General features: G+C 41.7%; 1 pseudogene; it reads right to left on the bottom strand.

The window, feature by feature from the left end:
- Nucleotides 1-302: 302 nt before the first annotated feature.
- LOC114738795 (uncharacterized) lies at nt 303-7,394 on the bottom strand (annotated as a pseudogene).
- Nucleotides 7,395-7,802: the final 408 nt, after the last annotated feature.

Raw genomic sequence — 7,802 nt, forward strand, 5'->3', positions numbered from 1 at the left:
GGGTCAACACTGGCACTGGCTTGAGCTTCCTGTTGCCTCCTATATTCCTCGGGGAACTGTTCAGCAAACATGGCTTCAGTGATCCTTTGTGTTCTCGTTCAGGAACCAGATTAGAGTAGTTGAATGGTGAAACAGGTTTGAACTTTCGGTCTTTGTCTTTCCATTCTACCCCCACTTTAGATAGCAGATCCGAGATGAGGTGAGGCATGACGAGATTTGTGTTGTGGGCTCTGCTGGCATCCCAGATGGCATCAAAAATCAATTTCCTACATCCACTGTCGCCTTGATCATAAACAGATATATCAGGAGTGCCAGATTCCTTGGGGCTTCACTGAGATGCGTGGTTGGCATAATGTTTCTTGTGACAATATGCAACCAATTCTGGCCTCAGGTATCATGTCTTTTCTCATAATATATGCCTGGCCCCTCTTAGGCCGCACCCACATCTCATCAGAACCGGTGAGTGTTGCTGAGATGGCATCGAGGGGAATCTCCTTCTGATTGTTGAGATACCACTGATATTGGCACTTTTCCACCTCGGGAAGCTCATAGTGATCTCTGATGCGCACCGGAGTAATGAGGAAACGCTGGTACCGTATAAACATCTCATTACTCAAGTTTGTTGCCACCCTAACATAGAATTTTCTGACCAGCTTCTCATTCCCTTCGCCTTTGGGACCAATCAGATTTAAGAGGTTGAGCTTCCTTGCTTTTTTATAGAAACCCGAATTTATTTGTGCACGGAAATTCTCTTTCTTGATGCAAACCTCTTTTTTCAATAAGCTCTTTAATTGGAGGATCAGGGGAGGTAGCACGGGCTTTCTTCCTGGGGGCCATTGGATTGTTACCTGCAAAGAGAAAGCAAAGCACACCACACACAAACTAAGCAAATAACACACCACAATCACAAACAACCGACAAAGAAAAAGAAGAAAACTAACCTAAAAATAAAGAAAAACTATCCCCCAAACTTAAATCAAAGAGCTAGACCACAATCTCACCATTACTTAATCCCTTTCTAAACCTGAGTTATAAAATACCCCCAATTCAAATCAAGTTTACAAAGGTTCTCTTTTATCTAATAATTTCAAAATCAGACAACCATCAGTAGCTGCCAATTGAAACTAATTTCACTAAATCAGAATAACATTTCCAAATCAGTTACAAGTGAAAAAGAACAACATAACTTGGGTAATGAACCGGTGTTATTTGAAAATTTAGACAAGCACCTCATTTTCTCAAATCAGGTCCAAGCTATGATCACTCAATTTCACAAGTATCACATTTTATCAATACATGTTCACAGATAGTTGGGCAATATCACCTAACCACAATGTAACCTCAGAGAATCAAAATGCCCCCATCTAGAGTTCTAAAATCATCTAACCACAATGCACAACCCTAGCACTACCCATCTCAGCAAAACTAAACTAAAATAAAACAAATAAAAAAAACAAAGAAAGAAAGAGCACACACCACAGAAGAACGGACGAACAATGGATTGAAAGCACCGAAACACAAGGACAGAAGCTTGGCGCTGTCGGTGAGGGGAAATAGGAGGGCGGCGGCGGAGAGAAAGACAACGGCCGGCAGTTTCAGCAAGGAAAAGAGAGAGTTGAATGGCTAGCTTTGGGGGAGGGAGAAACTGAAGATAGGACCGAAGTATGGTTTCGATGGGAATGGGGGGTTTTGAAATTGGGATTGGGAGTGAAAAGACCAAAGGGTTAGGGTTTTAAAATTAAAACAATGAATCTACCCTCAAAACCGGTCAGATACACAAGGGCAAAGTGGGTATTGAGACAAATGAGCAAGGTTAAAACGGGGAACACAAAGAAAAAGATAGAGATTGCGAGAAGGCGCCACGGCGGATTCACCAAGGCGCCGCGGTGCCTTTTACAGAATTGCAGACTCTAGTTAAAGAAAGCGCGCCGCGGCGTCTATGTCCAAACGCCGCGGCGGTTTTTACCGAGACGAAGCACAACCAAGGACGAAGGCGCCGCGGCGGATTAACTCAGGGGCCGCGGCGCCTATTACAGAAAGAGGGTTCTGAAACAGACGAGGCGCCGCGGCTTCTGATCAAATGCGCCGCGGCCTCACACAGAGAAGGCCTACATGAAAAATTAATAAACACAGACTGGACCTACCACAATCAAACACCCTACACACAATAAAACAAGACTAAACACAAGCACAAGCATAAAAACAAACACAACACAAACAACCACATAAAAGCAAAACCCACAAGCCTCAATTTAACACAAATTCAAACCAATCAAGGTCAATGCCACTGCTGGAGATTAAGGTTAGGTGCACTTCCCTGGTTGCGCTAATTAGAAATCAACCACTCCTGCTAAGCTCCAAAGTTTGAGGAATAAACCAAAAGGCCTACAAAAACAAAGATCAACCGTAAATCTACTAAAACAAAACCGAAATAAAAGAAACACATCAAAGGCAAGTTTAGAGCTTGGGTTGCCTCCCAAGTAGCGCTTGGTTTATAGTCTTCAGCCTGACTCTTCAGCTCTGTTATGATTGTTCAGCAAAGTAGATCGTAGAGACTTGACGATCCACCTTTCCACCCCAATAATGCTTCAAACGATGGCCATTTGCATGAAATCTTTCACCTTTTTCATTTTCCAGCTCCACCGCACCATGGTTAGCAGCTTGTACCACAGTGAATGGCCCTGACCAACGTGATTTGAGTTTGCCCGGAAATAATCTCAATTTGGAATTATGAAGTAACACCTTTTGCCCCGCTTCAAAGACCTTAGGGATAATTTTCTGATCATGATACTTCTTGGTCCGTTCCTTATAGAGCCTTGCACTTTCATAGGCATTAAGGCGAAATTCCTCTAACTTCATTCAGTTGAAGGAGCCTTTTTGCACCAGCAGCTTGAAAGTCAAAGTTGAGCTTTTTTATGGCCCAATAAGCTCCATGTTCCAATTCTACAGGCAAATGACATGCTTTTCCAAACACCAACCGATAGGGAGACATCCCAATCGGAGTTTTATATGCTGTCCTGTAGGCCCAAAGAGCATCATCCAGTTTTAATGACCAATCTTTTCTTGTTGCACCTACTACCTTCTCAAGAATGCTTTTGATCTCTCGGTTGGATATTTCTGCTTGGCCATTTGACTGAGGATGATAAGCCAAAGTTACCCTGTGCTTTACACCATATTTCTTCATCAGAGCTTGAAATTGATGATTGCAAAAGTGAGAACCGCCATCACTAATAATAGCCCGAGGTGCTCCAAATCTCGTGAAGATGTTTTTCTTTAAGAATTTGATCACCGTTTTAGCATCACTGGATACACATGCAGTAGCTTCAACCCATTTCGAGACATAGTCCACAGCAACCAGAATGTACTCTTGATTGAGAGACTTTGGAAACGGGCCCATGAAGTCAATTCCCCATACATCAAAGAGTTCAACTTCCAGAATATTATTCAGAGGCATTTCATTCCTTCTTGATATGTTTCCCACTCGTTGACACCGATCACATCGGATCACAAAGGCATATGCATCTTTAAATAGTGAAGGCCAATAAAAACCACTTTGAAGGACTTTGGCAGCCGTTTTCTCTCCTCTAAAGTGCCCACCATAAGCTGAAGAGTGGCAACACTCTAGAATATCTTGCTGCTCAACTTCCGGAACACATCTTCTTATCATCTGATCGGCACATCTTTTGAACAAGTAAGGTTCTTCCCAGAAGTACATCTTTGCATCGTGAAGAAATTTCCTCTTTTGATGGGAGTTAAGGTCTAGTGGCAGAGTTCCACAAACCAGATAATTAACCAGATCTGCATACCATGGAGTAGTTGAGTTATCCACAAAGAACAAGCATTCATCGGGAAAAGATGCATTGATCTCTTGACAATGATTATGTTTAGCCTCACTACTTAATCGAGATAGATGATCTGCCACTTGGTTCTCAGTGCCTTTCCTATCAACAATTTCCAAGTCAAATTCTTGAAGCAAAAGGACCCATCGAATCAGGCGTGCTTTGGAATCTTTCTTGGTAAACAGGTACTTTAGGGCAGAGTGGTCTGTATAGATAGTCACTTTGGTGCCCACAATATAAGACCGGAATTTCTCACAAGCAAACACCACTGCAAGCAATTCTTTCTCTGTAGTAGTGTAGTTAAGTTGGGCATCATCCAAGTTTTACTAGCATAGTAGATGGGATGGAAGACCTTCTCTACTTTTTGTCCTAGAACTGCTCCAACGGCAAAATCACTAGCATCTGCCATAATGATGAAGGGTAGCTCCCAATTAGGTGCCACTAAAATTGGTGCTGAGGTGAGCTTCTTCTTTAATTCTTCAAAAGAGTTCATACAAGCGTCATCAAACTTGAACTCCCTATCTTTCTCCAACAAATTGCACAAAGGCTTAGTGATTTTAGAGAAATCTTTAATGAAACGACGGTAGAATCCCGCGTGACCCAAGAAACTTCTAATACCCTTAACACTTGTTGGTGGAGGCAATTGCTCAATAACAGATACCTTTGCCTTGTCAACTTCTAGGCCTTGTTTGGATACTCGATGACCAAGGACAATGCCCTCTTGCACCATGAAGTGACATTTTTCCCAATTCAGAACCAAATTAGTTTCTTCACATCTTTGCAAAACAGCCGCCAAATTATCTAAACAACAATCAAAAGAATCTCCAAAAACAGAGAAGTCATCCATGAACACTTCAATTGTTTTCTCAATCATGTCAGCAAAGATGGCCATCATGCATCTTTGGAATGTTGCTGGAGCATTGCAAAGACCAAATGGCATTCTTTTGAAAGCAAACGTGCCATATGGACAAGTAAAGGTTGTTTTCTCTTGATCTTCTGGGGCTATTACAATTTGGTTGTATCCTGAATACCCATCCAAGAAACAAAAGAATTCTTGCCCAGCAAGTTTATCCAACATCTGATCAATAAATGGCAGCGGGAAATGGTCTTTTCTGGTTGCTGTATTTAACTTTCGATAATCCATGCAAATTCTCCACCCAGTCACAGTACGAGTTGGAACTAGCTCATTTTGGGTGTTAGCCACTACAGTTATACCGCCTTTTTTAGGGACGCATTGAACTGGGCTCACCCATGAACTATCAGAAATAGGGTAGACTATGCCAGCAGAAAGCCATTTCAGGATCTCTTTCTTGACTACTTCTTTCATAACCGGGTTTAATCTCCTTTGATGCTCAATGGAAGGTTTGTGACCATCCTCTAATAAAATCTTGTGCATACAAATAGAAGGGCTGATCCCTTTGATGTCAGCTATGGACCACCCAATAGCTTTCTTGTGGTGTCTCAAGACCCTTAACAATTTCTCTTCTTGCAACGTGGACAACTGAGAAGAAACAATCACAGGTAATGTAGTAGAATTACCCAAGTAGGCATACTTGAGATGTGATGGTAAAGTCTTCAACTCCAACACCGGCGGTTCATCCACAGAAGGCTTTAGAGGAGAGCTTAAAGCACTAGTCACATCCAGAGGCTCAAAAGTCTTAGCTTTTCGATACGGAAATGCTTCAATACTCATCATTTCTGCATAAGCTTCAACCTTGCCATCAATACTACTTGTTTCTCCAATCAACAATGCTTCTAATGGGTCTTTGGTCAAAGAGTTAATCAACTCCTCTTGCACTGTAGAATCAATCACATCGATACAATTACAGTGAGCAGAATCATCTGGAAACTTCAAGGCTTGATTCATGTTGAATATCACCTTCTCATCATTTACTCGCATGGTGATCTCACCCTTTTCTACGTCAATGAGGGTTCTTGCAGTAGCTAAGAATGGCCGTCCCAAAATAATGGGGATATTCCAATCTACCTCACAGTCTAACACAATGAAATCAGCTGGGAATATGAATTTATCTACCTTCACCAAGACATCTTCTACAATCCCTTTTGGATATGAGATACTTCTGTCAGCAAAGAGCAATGTAACAGTTGTTGGCCTTGCTTCACCCAAATTTAATCGATTAAATACAGCTAGAGGCATCAAGTTAACACTTGCTCCCAAATCGCATAGGGCTTTTCCATTGAAGTGTTTGCCTATGTTACAAGGAATATAAAAGCTACCTGGATCTCTCAATTTGGGTGGGAGTTTTCGCTGCAAGATGGCACTACAATCTTCAGTCAGAGCCACTGTTTCAAATTCACCAAATCTCTTCTTTTTGGAGAGAACATCCTTAAGAAACTTAGCATACTTAGGCATCTGCTCTAATACTTCAGCAAACGGGATGTTGATGTGTAATTGCTTAAACATGTCCACAAATTTCTTGAACTGGACATCTTCATCTTTCTTCCTGAACCTTTGAGGAAACGGAAGTGGCGGCATCTGTGTAGCAAGAGGGGGAGTTGTCTTCCTCTTTTTATCATCAACCATTTCACCCTCTACATTCTTTCCTCGAACCACATCAGTGAGATTTTCTTCTGTTTGTTTCCTTTTCTTGGTTTCTTCCTCTTCTACTATACCACCTTCTTCTGAAAGCTCATTTGTATCAAGGTCAGTCACCATACTGTTAGTGATGTCCTTGCCGGTCTGACTAGGCCTCTGAATGTCAGGTAATTGCTTTCCACTTCTCAAACTGATCGCTTTGCACTCTTCATTACCATCCCTTTTTGGATTGGGAATGGTATCACTTGGTAAGCTGCTTCTTGTGAGTACATTCATTTGTGAAGCCAGTTGACCCATTTGCACCTCGAGATTCTTGATGGCAGTTTCATGGAGAGAAAATGTTGCCTTATTCTCAGCCCTTGCAGATTCTTGATTTGCTAATAGTTGAGCAAACATCTTCTCAATTTTGGATTCTTCCTTTTGAGGATGCTGCTGTTGCAATTGATGTTGCTGTGGTTGACCATGAAAACCAGGAGGCCCCATTTGTTTAGCACCAGATGGTAATATTTGTGGGGATTCAAACTTGGCCCATTTCGCCAAGAGAAATTTGGATGATTTCTCAAATTTGGATTGTAAGTTTGAGAATAAGGGCTTCCTTGTGGTCTTCGCTGTGCATTATTCATATAATTGACTGTCTCCAAGGTGTATGGGCATTGATCAGAATGATGTTCCTCATTACAATGGTCACAAGTGTATCCCGGAGCCTGAAGTGCATGAACTCCTGCAGCATTTCCTTTCTTAATCTGCAATTCCAGATTGTCAAATCTCTTAGATATTGCTTCAAGTTGCGATGCAATATCCCTTGATGATGAAGAACTAGGCTCCTTATATCTCCCAGAACTTTGCCTTCTCTTGTTATACTGTTGCATAGTGCTAGATGCCACCTCTTCATACAGTTCATATAGCTCATTTACCTTCATCTTTCCGATTCCTCCGTTTGAAGCGGTATTCAGCATTGTCACTGTCTGATCATTCAACCCATTCCAGAAGGCTTCCATTAGAACATATTTCTTTTGCTCATGATTTGGACAATTTCTCCACATATCCTTGAATCTTTCCCAAGCCTCGTAGAATAACTCATCCGATGCTGCTCGAAAGAAAGCAATTCACCCCTTAATGTAGCACGTTTGCCCCTTGGAATAAATCTGCCCTTGAACTTAGATACAAGATCATCCCAAGTCTTAATGGAGTGTTCTGGTAAAGAATTCAACCATGTTTTCGCCTTGTGAGATAATGACATGGGGAACAATCTCAATCGCAGTGCATCTTTAGTAACCCCAGTTTGTTTGAAGTTCTCACAAACCTCTATAAACTTGGTCAAATGCTCATTCGGATCATCCTTAAAATTTCCTTCAAAAGTACCCATCATCCCCAGTAGTTGAATCATAACGGGCTTGATTTCAAAA

Source organism: Neltuma alba, unplaced genomic scaffold (assembly GCF_004799145.2).
Source record: "Neltuma alba isolate B1F8T4 unplaced genomic scaffold, ASM479914v2 tig00013687_pilon, whole genome shotgun sequence".
Lineage (NCBI taxonomy): Eukaryota > Viridiplantae > Streptophyta > Magnoliopsida > Fabales > Fabaceae > Neltuma > Neltuma alba.